Source organism: Pseudophryne corroboree, chromosome 12 (genome assembly GCF_028390025.1).
Source record: "Pseudophryne corroboree isolate aPseCor3 chromosome 12, aPseCor3.hap2, whole genome shotgun sequence".
Lineage (NCBI taxonomy): Eukaryota > Metazoa > Chordata > Amphibia > Anura > Myobatrachidae > Pseudophryne > Pseudophryne corroboree.
The window spans coordinates 175,154,508-175,169,160 of record NC_086455.1 but is presented as its reverse complement, the minus strand read 5'-3'; the positions used below and the strand labels follow the sequence as shown (position 1 = coordinate 175,169,160).

The window sequence follows — 14,653 nt, the reverse complement described above, 5'->3', positions numbered from 1 at the left end:
TATGTGGAGGCACGTTGCTGCGTGTGTGGAGGCACGTTGCTCTGTGTGTGTGTGTGTGTGTGGAGGCACGTTGCTCTGTGTGTGTGTGTGTGTGGAGGCACGTTGCTCTGTGTGTGTGTGGAGGCACGTTGCTCTGTGTGTGTGTGTGTGGAGGCACGTTGCTGTGTGTGTGGGGGCACGTTGCTGTGTGTGTGTGTGGGGGCACGTTGCTGTGTGTGGAGGCACGTTGCTCTGTGTGTGTGTGTGGAGGCACGTTGCTCTGTGTGTGTGTGTGGAGGCACGTTGCTCTGTGTGTGTGTGTGGAGGCACGTTGCTGTGTGTGTGTGTGGAGGCACGTTGCTCTGTGTGTGTGTGTGGGCACGTTGCTCTGTGTGTGTGTGTGGAGGCACGTTGCTCTGTGTGTGTGTGTGGAGGCACGTTGCTCTGTGTGTGTGTGTGGAGGCACGTTGCTCTGTGTGTGTGTGTGGAGGCACGTTGCTCTGTGTGTGTGTGTGTGGAGGCACGTTGCTCTGTGTGTTTGTGTGGGCACGTTGCTGTGTGTGTGGAGGCACGTTGCTCTGTGTGTGTGTGTGGAGGCACGTTGCTGTGTGTGTGTGTGGAGGCACGTTGCTCTGTGTGTGTGTGTGTGTGTAGGCACGTTGCTCTGTGTGTGTGTGTGTGTGTGTGTGGAGGCACGTTGCTGTGTGTGTGTGTGTGTGGGCACGTTGCTCTGTGTGTGTGTGGGCACGTTGCTCTGTGTGTGTGTGTGTGTGGAGGCACGTTGCTCTGTGTGTGTGTGTGGAGGCACGTTGCTCTGTGTGTGTGTGTGGAGGCACGTTGCTCTGTGTGTGTGTGTGGGCACGTTGCTGTGTGTGTGTGTGGGCACGTTGCTGTGTGTGTAGGCACGTTGCTCTGTGTGTGTGTGTGTGGAGGCACGTTGCTCTGTGTGTGTGTGTGTGGAGGCACGTTGCTCTGTGTGTTTGTGTGGGCACGTTGCTGTGTGTGTGGAGGCACGTTGCTCTGTGTGTGTGTGTGGAGGCACGTTGCTGTGTGTGTGTGTGGAGGCACGTTGCTCTGTGTGTGTGTGTGTGTAGGCACGTTGCTCTGTGTGTGTGTGTGTGTGTGGAGGCACGTTGCTGTGTGTGTGTGTGTGTGGGCACGTTGCTCTGTGTGTGTGTGGGCACGTTGCTCTGTGTGTGTGTGTGTGTGGAGGCACGTTGCTCTGTGTGTGTGTGTGGAGGCACGTTGCTCTGTGTGTGTGTGTGGAGGCACGTTGCTCTGTGTGTGTGTGTGGGCACGTTGCTGTGTGTGTGTGTGGGCACGTTGCTGTGTGTGTAGGCACGTTGCTCTGTGTGTGTGTGTGTGGAGGCACGTTGCTCTGTGTGTGTGTGTGGAGGCACGTTGCTCTGTGTGTGTGTGGAGGCACGTTGCTCTGTGTGTGTGGAGGCACGTTGCTGTGTGTGTGTGGAGGCACGTTGCTCTGTGTGTGTGTGTGTGTGTGTGTGTGGAGGCACGTTGCTCTGTGTGTGTGTGTGTGGAGGCACGTTGCTCTGTGTGTGTGTGGAGGCACGTTGCTCTGTGTGTGTGTGTGTGGAGGCACGTTGCTCTGTGTGTGTGTGTGTGTGGAGGCACGTTGCTCTGTGTGTGTGTGTGTGGAGGCACGTTGCTCTGTGTGTGTGTGTGGAGGCACGTTGCTCTGTGTGTGTGTGTGTGGAGGCACGTTGCTCTGTGTGTGTGGAGGCACGTTGCTCTGTGTGTGTGTGTGGAGGCACGTTGCTCTGTGTGTGTGTGGAGGCACGTTGCTCTGTGTGTGTGTGTGGAGGCACGTTGCTCTGTGTGTGTGTGTGTGGAGGCACGTTGCTCTGTGTGTGTGTAGGCACGTTGCTCTGTGTGTGTGTGTGTGTGTGTGTGTGTGGAGGCACGTTGCTCTGTGTGGGTGTGTGTGGAGGCACGTTGTGTGTGTGTGTGTGTGGAGGCACGTTGCTGTGTGTGTGTGTGTGTGTGTGTGGGCACGTTGCTGTGTGTGTGTAGGCACGTTGCTGTGTGTGTGGGCACGTTGCTCTGTGTGTGTGTGGAGGCACGTTGCTCTGTGTGTGTGTGTGTGGAGGCACGTTTCTGTGTGTGTGTGGAGGCACGTTGCTCTGTGTGTGTGTGTGGGCATGTTGCTCTGTGTGTGTGTGTGGAGGCACGTTGCTGTGTGTGTGTGTGTGTGTGTGGAGGCACGTTGCTCTGTGTGTGTGTGGAGGCACGTTGCTCTGTGTGTGTGTGTGTGTAGGCACGTTGCTCTGTGTGTGTGTGTGTGTGTGTGTGTGTGTGTGTGTGTGTGGAGGCACGTTGCTCTGTGTGTGTGTGGAGGCACGTTGCTCTGTGTGTGTGTGGAGGCACGTTGCTCTGTGTGTGTGTGTGTGTAGGCACGTTGCTCTGTGTGTGTGTGTGTGTGTGTGTGTGTAGGCACGTTGCGCAGGCAGCATTGGTCTTTCATCTATCTGCCATACTGCCTGACGGGATTAGGCCCCGTTCTCTGTAGGCTGCTCCCCCTCCCCCCAGCAGAGAAGTTCCCGGACCCTTGCTGTATCAGGAGGAGACTCCAGGTTATACCCAGTCATATTAATGGCTTCATGAGACAATTGTGTGTCATTAGCAGAAGCCTAGCTGTTTTCCTTTCAGTGCTAGAATCGTTTCCAGTTCCCATATTGGCACAATCTTGTGGTCTGTAAGACGTACCTGGCTGTACTCTGCAGCGCTTGATGTGAGCTTTGTCTGCGCTGCGATTGGAGATGCAATTTATTGTCAGTAACTTATAGAACGCCAGCACATTGCACAACGGTAATAAAACAAGACTGACAGACAGAGAGGAGGGCCCTGCTCGCATACTCTATAGGGGAATAGTGTGATACCCCAGGATAGGTGCATAATGATCCAGCCTAGGTTGCAGAGGGTCTTGGTGGCTGTATGACCCAGCCGCACAGCAATATTGTCCTGGAGTCAGTGAGTGTGGATAGAGGACATACTGTATATATCTATGTCAAACTCTAGATATAGCCCTTGATGAAGTGGCTCCAGCTACCCATTACACTCCAGTAGGCCTGGATGTCACCCGTGGCACTCTACATTAACAAGACACCTACAAAAACTCTCATGTAAAGTAGAATGTCGGTGACGTAAATCTCATACTCCAAGTGACTTCTTCACAAAAAGACCATTTACCACTCCTATCGTAATGCCCTGGACACTGCCAAAGAAACATCTTCCCAAACTCTCATCTCTGCTCAAGCCTCTAACCCCAAGCGACTTTATAATGCATTTAAACCACTTCTAAACACTCCCTCACCAAAAGCACCAGCCACTATCAAGGCGCAAGATCTAGCTTCCTACTTCAGTGACAAGATTGATAAGATCCGAGATGAAATGTCATGCTCTGTCGCAGCCAGTGACCTGCTCAATTCCCTTCCTGAACCCTCTGGCATTTTCTCTTCATGTGATCGCACAAATGAAGATGAAGCATCTGCACTCTGGTCATCCTGCTACTCTACTACCTCTCCCCTTCATCCTGTACCCTCACAAATAAGCAGATCTCTGTCTCCTGTGCTCACCCCAACCTTAACTTACATCTGTAATCTCTCTCTTTCTTTATCATCCACTAGGGATCACTGGAGTACTCTTGGGATATGGACGGGCGTAGCCGAACAAAGGCACTGAATATTTAAATTTAGGACTCTCCCCCCTCCATATCCCCGAGTACCTCAGTGTACTCTCTCAGTGTATTTTCGGTGCTCACAGCACGAACATCGGCTTGTGGGAAGTGCCCACAGTTGAGATTTTATTTTATTTTTCATTTTACTTTTTATTTTACACTTCCCTTCCCCAGTTTCTTGAAAAACATGGGTCCGGGATGGTGCCGCTGCAAGGCAGCGTATGGCGTGTCGGTCCTCACAAAGAGCACCCTCACAGCCACAGGCGCTGCAAGGCAGCGCATGGCGTGTCGGTCCTCACAAAGAGCACCCTCACAGCCACAGGCAGCCACTGTCTCCTGCAAGCTGGACGGAGCTTACAGAAGAAGCCCCGTCACAGCCAGGAATAAGCAAAGAGCTGGACGGAGCTTACAGGAAGAAGCCCCGTCACAGCCAAGATGAGGTATCTGACAGAGAAGCTGGACGGAGCTTACAGAGAGAAGCCCCGTCACAGCCAGGATGAGAAGCTGGACGGAGCTTACAGAGAAGCCCCGTCACAGCCAGGATGAAAGTCCGTCACATGAGACGGAGCTTACAGGAGGCACAAGGTATGGTGGGGGGTCAGGGCGGTCAGCTCACGCTGCCGCCCTGCTGTGTGGGAAGTGTGATTTTACTGTTGCCCGCCGCTGAAGCCGCCGCTGAAGGTGTCCCGCTGAATTAAGCTAGAAAAGCGGCCGCACGTCACTCAGAGACGCCGGCCGCTCTCCCAGCGCTGATTACCCGGCACCACTGTAAAGTGTTCTAACAGAGCGGCCGCACGTCACTCACAGACGCCGGCCGCTCTTCCAGTGAGGACACCGCACGCCGCTGATGCCCGGCCACTGCTGTATGAAGGGGCCGCCCGCTCTTTCAGACGGCTCCCCGGCGCTATACACAGCGCTCCCTACTCTCCCTGCACTCGCTCCCGTACGCTACAGGTAACACTACCTCACAAGCAGCGCAGCTGCAGGGGGGGTGAGGGGGAGTAATGCCCATAGCAGCAGCACCATATAGCAAGGCTGCATGGGTTAAGAATAGGCTGGTCAGCGTTTTAAACAGTAAGGAATAGGCTATCAGTGTCATAACCTATTGCATTTTTTTTTTTTTTTTTAACCATGTTTTCTGGTATTTTCTGTTAAGGCTGCAAGATAATACAAAATTCACTGCAGGCACTGTTCATATTAATGAAGCCTAACTAAATGCATGTATTTTACTGTATCCTAGACCTGTGTTATCACTGTATAATAGGCTATTAAGCCTATATTAACTGTATAATAGGCTATTAAGCCTATATTAACACTGCAGCAGGTAACCTGTACTGTGATTTTTTGTGAAAGCATGGCATGACGGCCATTTTTAATCATTGCTGGTTTTCCAGCTTATAATTCCAGAACATTCCGGCCATACACCTCTACTCCACAAGGAGGCGCAGGGGTGTTAGTGGGAATTTTTGGCTGTATTTCTACATAATTCTAGAACATTCCTGCCCTACATCTCTAAGCCACCAGAGGAGCAGGGGGGTTAGTAGGAATTTGGTTCGGGTTTCATATGCCCATGTGAACTGTTTTCACATAAAGAATACTCTGGTTTCTCTTCACATCGAATAAATCTTTCGTTTTTTACTAAAGTTTCAGTAGAGAGAAACAACCATGAGTTTAATATGTTCAGCAATAACATATATATATATGACACATAATAACGTCAATAAGTCGTGCAAGTGTCTGTCTGTTGCCTATTGTGGTGTCTGTCTACATAGCGAGTAAGGCTCTAGCGCAGACTAAAAATAATTTTTAAAAATCTTACGTTGGCAATTCAAATTAAAAGAGCGGTAACATCGGAGTCTCGGAAGTGATTCCGCCAGCTCTAACAAAAGACAGTCTTTCCAAACAATTTCCCTTTGGGTACCAGAGTGTTTATTTCACTGGTCTTATAATTTAATGCACGATTTTATGTCAAATCTCACACCGATAACTACAAGTGAGAAGGGTACATTAGTCCAGCACTCAGATAGTGCGGGGTTTTTGACAACATACATAATCGGTTCCAAAATGACGCAATCCGCTATTGGTAAATGCGTTTCTGTCAAACTTTATAAAAACCCAGGATACATTTGGGTTAATATAATCTATGTATGAAACAATGACGATCACTGTTAAAACAAGCTGCAAAGGATATCTGTAATGCTTCTGCTAACGCCGGTTACTTTCATCGTCGCTAGTTAAGCGCGACAAGGCCAGAGCTGGGTTGCTCCTAAATTTGATATTCAGATATCAAAACGCAAATACTTGTAACGGCGTTTGAGCTCGTTGCTCCTAAATTTGATATTCAGATATCAGAACGCAAATACTTGTAACGGCGTTTGAGCTGGTTGCTCCTAAATTTGATATTCAGATATCAAAACGCAAATACTTGTAACGGCGTTTTATCCCTTTATAAGCGGTGGTACAAAACAGTCACGCCTTGTAATGACAGGACGCTACAGTCAGCAAGCCAGTGGTTTCATGACCTCTTTTCCAATTGTGGAAGCGCGTCTTTACATGTTACATTTGCGAGATTTCCAGACATGCATGTCTCAGCTATTTACAGATTAAAGGACAAAACTGCCTCTGTGGAACGGTTTGGCAGGTTGCCATTTAGTCTTGCCTGGTTTTCAGCTGTCTTTATAATCCAGGCAGTAGTACTCCAACAGAGTCAGAGTTACTTATTCCCCTCTGTTTGAGCAAAACCAAACAGCTCCGTTGCAATTTCAATCAGCAAGTCACTTACTACAGTGGGAAAATGGATTTTCTGCGGTTAGTATTTGCTTATTGGAGCCACAAGATTACATAATTGCATTTGATCTTCACAATGCGTATTATACCCATTCCGGTTTGTTCATCACAGGTTCTAGCGTTTGCAAATCGCCACAACCATTAACCATTTCAGGTCTACCGTTGCTTATCGCCTCGGGTATTTACCAAAGTGAGGTTGGGGATGATAGCTCATCTCACAGAAGAACTCTGTCTCAACAGAGTTTCTCTATCTTAGCTGATCTGCTCATAAGAACTTTGTTTCAACAAAGTTCCTCGAACTTGCGCTACTAAGGTATACTGCGGTAGCAGATCAAGTTCGAAAACATTCGCATCTAATTCCGTCTAAACGATGTCAATTCCTAGGTAAGATTATAAATATGGTAAATCAAAGACTTTTACCTACTACACCAGCAAGAACAAATGTACATCTAGTAATTAGTGCAAAACACGCACACTAGCGGTACATTGGTGTATTCACCTATTAAGAATAAAGATGTGTTTTTCTCTATCGTCCTAAGTGGATGCTGGGGTTCCTGAAAGGACCATGGGGAATAGCGGCTCCGCAGGAGACAGGGCACAAAAGTAAAGCTTTTACAGGTCAGGTGGTGTGTACTGGCTCCTCCCCCTATGACCCTCCTCCAGACTCCAGTTAGATTTTTGTGCCCGGCCGAGAAGGGTGCAATTCTAGGTGGCTCTCATAAAGAGCTGCTTAGAGAGTTTAGCTTAGGTTTTTTATTTTACAGTGATTCCTGCTGGCAACAGGATCACTGCAACGAGGGACAGAGGGGAGAAGAAGTGAACTCACCTGCGTGCAGGATGGATTGGCTTCTTGGCTACTGGACATGAAGCTCCAGAGGGACGATCACAGGTACAGCCTGGATGGTCACCGGAGCCACGCCGCCGGCCCCCTCACAGATGCTGAAGCAAGAAGAGGTCCAGAATCGGCGGCTGAAGACTCCTGCAGTCTTCTTAAGGTAGCGCACAGCACTGCAGCTGTGCGCCATTTTCCTCTCAGCACACTTCACACGGCAGTCACTGAGGGTGCAGGGCGCTGGGGGGGGGCGCCCTGGGAGGCAAATGAAAACCTTTAAAAAGGCTAAAAATACCTCACATATAGCCCCAGAGGCTATATGGAGATATTTACCCCTGCCTAAATGTACTAAATAGCGGGAGACGAGCCCGCCGAAAAAGGGGCGGGGCCTATCTCCTCAGCACACGGCGCCATTTTCTGTCACAGCTCCGCTGGTCAGGAAGGCTCCCAGGTCTCTCCCCTGCACTGCACTACAGAAACAGGGTATAACAGAGAGGGGGGGCAGAATAAATGGCAATATATTAATATAAAAGCAGCTATAAGGGAGCACTTAATCATAAGGCTATCCCTGTCATATATAGCGCTTTTTGGTGTGTGCTGGCAGACTCTCCCTCTGTCTCCCCAAAGGGCTAGTGGGTCCTGTCTTCGTATAGAGCATTCCCTGTGTGTCTGCTGTGTGTCGGTACGTGTGTGTCGACATGTATGAGGACGTTATTGGTGTGGAGGCGGAGCAATTGCCAAATATGAGGATGTCACCTCCTAGGGGGTCGACACCAGAATGGATGCCTTTATTTGTGGAATTACGGGATAGCGTCAACTCGCTTAAGCAGTCGTTTGCCGACATGAGGCGGCCGGACACTCAATTAGTGTCTGTCCAGGCGCCTCAAACACCGTCAGGGGCTGTAAAACGTCCCTTGCCTCAGTCGGTCGACACAGACCCAGACACAGGCACTGATTCCGGTGGTGAAGGTGACGAATCAACCGTATTTTCCAGTAGGGCCACACGTTATATGATTTTGGCAATAAAGGTTATGTTACATTTAGCTGATACTACAGGTACCACTAAACAGGGTATTATGTGGGGTGTGAAAAAACTACCAGTAGTTTTTACCGAATCAGAAGAATTAAATGACGTGTGTGATGAAGCGTGGGGTGCCCCGATAAAAAACTGCTAATTTCAAAGAAGTTATTGGCTTTATACCCTTTCCCGCCAGAGGTTAGGGAGCGCTGGGAAACACCTCCTAGGGTGGACAAAGCGCTAACACGCTTATCAAAACAAGTGGCGTTACCCTCTCCTGAGACGGACGCACTTAAAGATCCATCAGATAGGAGGATGGAAAATATCCAAAAAGGTATATACACACATGCAGGTGTTATACTACGACCAGCTATTGCGACTGCCTGGATGTGCAGTGCTGGGGTAGTTTGGTCAGAGTCCCTGATCAAAAATATTGATACCCTGGACAGGGACAATATTTTACTGTCGTTAGAACAAATAAAGGATGCATTTCTTTATATGCGTGATGCACAGAGAGATATCTGCACACTGGCATCACGGGTAAGTGCTATGTCCATTTCGGCCAGAAGAGCTTTATGGACACGACAGTGGACAGGCGATGCGTAGAGGAGTTATTTGAGGTCGGTCTATCGGATTTGGTGGCCACGGCTACGGCCGGGAAATCCACCTTTCTACCTCAAGTCACTCCCCAACAGAAAAAGGCACCGACCTTTCAACCGCAGCCCTTTCGTTCCTTTAAAAATAAGAGAGCAAAGGGCTATTCATATCTGCCACGAGGCAGAGGACGAGGGAAGAGACAGCAACAGGCAGCTCCTTCCCAGGAACAGAAGCCCTCCCCGGCTTCTACAAAAGCCTCAGCATGACGCTGGGGCTTCGCAAGCGGACTCGGGGGCGGTAGGCGGTCGTCTCAAAAATTACAGCGCGCAGTGGGCTCACTCGCAGGTAAATCCCTGGATCCTGCAGATAATATCTCAGGGGTACAGGTTGAAATTAGAGACAGAGCCACCTCGCCGTTTCCTGAAGTCTGCTTTACCAACGTCCCCCTCAGAAAGGGAGACGGTTTTGGAAGCCATTCACAAGCTGTATTCTCAGCAGGTGATAGTCAAGGTACCTCTTCTACAACAAGGGAAGGGGTATTATTCCACTCTATTTGTGGTACCGAAGCCGGATGGCTCGGTAAGGCCTATTCTAAATCTGAAGTCCTTGAACCTATACATAAAGAAGTTCAAGTTCAAGATGGAGTCACTCAGAGCAGTGATAGCGAACCTGGAAGAAGGGGACTTTATGGTATCCTTGGACATCAAGGATGCGTATCTCCACGTTCCAATTACCCCTCACACCAGGGGTACCTCAGGTTCGTTGTACAAAACTGTCACTATCAGTTTCAGACGCTGCCGTTTGGTTTGTCCACGGCACCTCGGGTCTTTACAAAGGTAATGGCCGAGATAATATTTCTTCTTCGAAGAAAAGGCGTATTAATTATCCCATACTTGGACGATCTCCTAATAAGGGCAAGGTCCAGAGAACAGCTAGAGATGGGTTTAGCACTATCTCAAGAGGTGCTAAAGCAGCACGGATGGATTCTGAATATTCCAAAATCCCAATTAATGCCGACAACTCGTCTGCTGTTCCTGGGGATGATTCTGGACACAGTTCAGAAAAAGGTTTTTCTTCCCGAAGAAAAAGCCAAGGAGTTATCTGACCTGGTCAGGAACCTCCTAAAACCAGGAAAGGTGTCTGTACATCAATGCACAAGAGTCCTGGGAAAAAATGGTAGCTTCTTACGAAGCAATCCCTTTCGGCAGATTCCATGCAAAGGGATCTGTTGGACAAATGGTCAGGGTCGCATCTTCAGATGCACCTGCGGATAACCCTGTCGCCGAGGACAAGGGTATCCCTTCTGTGGTGGTTGCAGGAGGCTCATCTATTGGAGGGCCGCAGATTCGGCATACAGGATTGGATCCTGGTGACCACGGATGCCAGCCTGAGAGGCTGGGGAGCAGTCACACAGGGAAGAAATTTCCAGGGAGTGTGGTCGAGCCTGAAAAAGTCTCTTCACATAAGCATTCTGGAACTAAGAGCAATCTACAATGCTCTAAGCCAGGCGGAACCTCTGCTTCAAGGAAGACCGGTGTTGATCCAGTCGGACAACATCACGGCAGTCGCCCATGTAAACAGACAGGGCGGCACAAGAAGCAGGAGGGCAATGGCAGAAGCTGCCAGGATCCTTCGCTGGGCGGAGAATCACGTGATAGCACTGTCAGCAGTATTCATCCCGGGCGTGGACAACTGGGAAGCAGACTTCCTCAGCAGACACGACCTTCACCCGGGAGAGTGGGGACTTCATCCAGAAGTTTTCCACATGCTATTAAACCGTTGGGTAAAACCAATGGTGGACATGATGGCGTCTCGCCTCAACAAAACACTGGACAGGTATTGCGCCAGGTCAAGAGATCCGCAGGCAATAGCTGTGGACGCGCTGGTAACACCTTGGGTGTACCAGTCGGTATATGTGTTTCCTCCTCTGCCTCTCATACCAAAGGTATTGAGGATTATACGGCAAAGAGGAGTAAGACTAGTGGCTCCGGATTGGCCAAGAAGGACTTGGTACCCGGAACTTCAAGAGATGGTCACGGACGATCCGTGGCCTCTACTTCTGAGAAGGGACCTGCTTCAGCAGGGTCCTTGTCTTTTTCAAGACTTACCGCGGCTGCGTTTGACGGCATGGCGTTGAATGCCAGATCCTAAAAGGAAAAGGCATTCCAGAAGAAGTCATTCCTACCTTGATAAAGGCAAGGAAGGAAGTCACCGCGAAGCATTATCGCCGTATTTGGCGAAAATATGTTGCGTGGTGCGAGCAGCGGAGTGCTCCGATGGAGGAATTTCAACTGGGTCGTTTTCCTACATTTCCTGCAATCAGGATTGTCTATGGGTCTCAAATTGGGATCTATTAAGGTTCAAATTTCGGCCCTATCAATATTCTTCCACAAAGAATTGGCCTCAGTCCCTGAGGTCCAGATTTTTATCAAAGGAGTACTGCATATACAGCCTCCTGTGGTGCCTAAGGTGGCACCGTGGGATCTAAATGTAGTTTTAGATTTCCTCAAATCCAATTGGTTTGAACCACTAAAGAATGTGGATTTGAAATATCTCACATGGAAAGTGACTATGTTACTGGCCCTGGCTTCGGCCGGGAGAGTATCTGAACTGGCGGCTTTGTCTTATAAAAGCCCTTATTTAATTTTCCATTCGACATAGGGCAGAGCTGCGGACGCGTCCGCATTTTCTCCCTAAGGTGGTATCAGCGTTTCACCTGAACCAGCCTATTGTAGTGCCTGCGGCTACAGACGACTTGAAGGACTCCAAGTTGTTGGACGTTGTCAGAGCCTTAAAAATATACATTTAAAGGACGGCTGGAGTCAGAAAATCTGACTCGCTGTTTATACTGTATGCACCCAACAAGTTGGGTGCACCTGCTTCTAAGCAGTCGATTGCTCGTTGGTTTTGTAACAAAATTCAACTTGTACATTCTGTGGCAGGCCTGCCACAGCCTAAATCTGTTAAGGCCCATTCCGCAAGGAAGGTGGGCTCATCTTGGGCGGCTGCCCGAGGGGTCTCGGCATTACAACTCTGCCGAGCAGCTACGTGGTCAGGGGAGAACACGTTTGTAAATTTTTACAAATTTGATACCCTGGCAAAGGAGGACCTGGAGTTCTCTCATTCGGTGCTGCAGAGTCATCCGCACTCTCCCGCCCGTTTGGGAGCTTTGGTATAATCCCCATGGTCCTTTCAGGAACCCCAGCATCCACTTAGGACGATAGAGAAAATAAGAATTTACTTACCGATAATTCTATTTCTCGGAGTCCGTAGTGGATGCTGGGCGCCCATCCCAAGTGCGGATTATCTGCAATACTTGTACATAGTTATTGTTAACTAATTCGGGTTTTCTCTATCGTCCTAAGTGGATGCTGGGGTTCCTGAAAGGACCATGGGGAATAGCGGCTCCGCAGGAGACAGGGCACAAAAAAGTAAAGCTTTACTAGGTCAGGTGGTGTGCACTGGCTCCTCCCCCTATGACCCTCCTCCAGACTCCAGTTAGATTTTGTGCCCGAACGAGAAGGGTGCAATCTAGGTGGCTCTCCTAAAGAGCTGCTTAGAGAAAGTTTAGTTTAGGTTTTTTTTTCTTTACAGTGAGTCCTGCTGGCAACAGGATCACTGCAACGTGGGACTTAGGGGGAAAGTAGTAAACTCACCTGCATGCAGAGTGGATTTGCTGCTTGGCTACTGGACACCATTAGCTCCAGAGGGATCGAACACAGGCCCAGCCGTGGAGTCCGGTCCCGGAGCCGCGCCGCCGACCCCCTTGCAGATGCTGAAGCGTGAAGAGGTCCGGAAACCGGCGGCTGAAGACTCCTCAGTCTTCATAAGGTAGCGCACAGCACTGCAGCTGTGCGCCATTTTCCTCTCAGCACACTTCACTGGGCAGTCACTGAGGGTGCAGAGCGCTGGGGGGGGGCGCTCTGAGAGGCAAATATAAACCTTATACAAGGCTAAAAATACCTCACATATAGCCCATAGGGGCTATATGGAGATATTTAACCCCTGCCTGACTGGAAAAATAGCGGGAGAAGAACCCGCCGAAAAAGGGGCGGGGCCTATCTCCTCAGCACACGGCGCCATTTTCTGTCACAGCTCCGCTGGTCAGAACGGCTCCCAGGTCTCTCCCCTGCACTGCACTACAGAAACAGGGTAAAACAGAGAGGGGGGGCACATTAATGGCTATATATATATATATTAAAGCAGCTATAAGGGAGCACTTAATATAAGGATATCCCTTGTATATATAGCGCTTTGTGGTGTGTGCTGGCAGACTCTCCCTCTGTCTCCCCAAAAGGGCTAGTGGGTCCTGTCTTCATTAGAGCATTCCCTGTGAGTTTGCGGTGTGTGTCGGTACGTGGTGTCGACATGTATGAGGACGATATTGGTGTGGAGGCGGAGCAATTGCCAAATATGCAGATGTCACCCCCCAGGGGGTCGACACCAGAATGGATGCCTTTATTTGTGGAATTACGTGATGGTTTATCTTCCCTTAAACAGTCAGTTGAGGACATGAGGCGGCCGGACAATCAATTAATGCCTGTCCAGGCGCCTCAAACACCGTCAGGGGCTGTAAAACGCCCTTTGCCTCAGTCGGTCGACACAGACCCAGACACGGGCACTGATTCCAGTGACGACGGTAGAAATTCAAACGTATTTTCCAGTAGGGCCACACGTTATATGATTTTGGCAATGAAGGAGACGTTACATTTAGCTGATACTACAGATACCGTAAAACAGGGTATTATGTATGGTGTGAAAAAACTACAAACAGTTTTTCCTGAATCAGAAGAATTAAATGACGTGTGTGATGAAGCGTGGGTTGCTCCTGATAAAAAGTTGATAATTTCAAAAAAGTTATTGGCATTATACCCTTTCCCGCCAGAGGTTAGGGCGCGCTGGGAAACACCCCCTAAGGTGGACAAGGCGCTCACACGCTTATCCAAACAAGTGGCGTTACCCTCTCCTGAGACGGCCGCACTTAAGGATCCATCAGATAGAAAGATGGAAGTTATTCAAAAGAATATATACACACATGCAGGTGTTATACTACGACCAGCTATAGCAACTGCCTGGATGTGCAGTGCTGGAGTAGTTTGGTCAGAATCCCTGATTGAAAATATTGATACCCTAGATAGGGACAATGTTTTACTGTCGTTAGAACAAATAAAGGATGCATTTATCTATATGCGTGATGCACAGAGGGATATTTGCACACTGGCATCTCGGATGAGTGCTATGTCCATTTCAGCCAGAAGAGCCTTATGGACACGACAGTGGACAGGCGATGCGGATTCAAAACGTCACATGGAGGTTTTGCCGTATAAAGGGGAGGAGTTATTTGGAGTTGGTCTATCAGACTTGGTGGCCACGGCTACTGCCGGGAAATCCACTTTTTTACCTCAAGTCACTCCCCAACAGAGAAAGGCACCGACCTTTCAACCGCAGCCTTTTCGCTCCTACAAAAATAAGAGAGCAAAGGGCTTGTCGTACCTGCCACGAGGCAGAGGAAGAGGGAAGAGACACCAACAGGCAGCTCCTTCCCAGGAACAGAAGCCCTCCCCGGCTCCTGCAAAAACCTCAGCATGACGCTGGGGCCTCTCAAGCGGACTCGGGGACAGTGGGGGGCCGTCTCAAAAATTACAGCGCGCAGTGGGCTCACTCGCAGGTAGACCCCTGGATCCTGCAGATAATATCTCAGGGGTACAGGTTGGAATTAGAGACGGATCCTCCTCATCGTTTCCTG

The 14,653-nt window shown here is 49.5% G+C and overlaps 1 protein-coding gene and 1 non-coding gene across 2 annotated transcripts in view; both read left to right on the top strand.

The window, feature by feature from the left end:
- The window catches only part of DYNC1H1 (dynein cytoplasmic 1 heavy chain 1), a 117,632-nt gene that overhangs the window by 48,179 nt on the left and 54,800 nt on the right, over nucleotides 1-14,653 (top strand). The gene's annotated exons all lie outside the window — the stretch shown is intronic.
- On the top strand, nucleotides 5,268-5,379 carry LOC134981621 (U5 spliceosomal RNA). Its single transcript, XR_010190730.1, has one exon. It is a non-coding gene; the product is annotated as a U5 spliceosomal RNA (small nuclear RNA).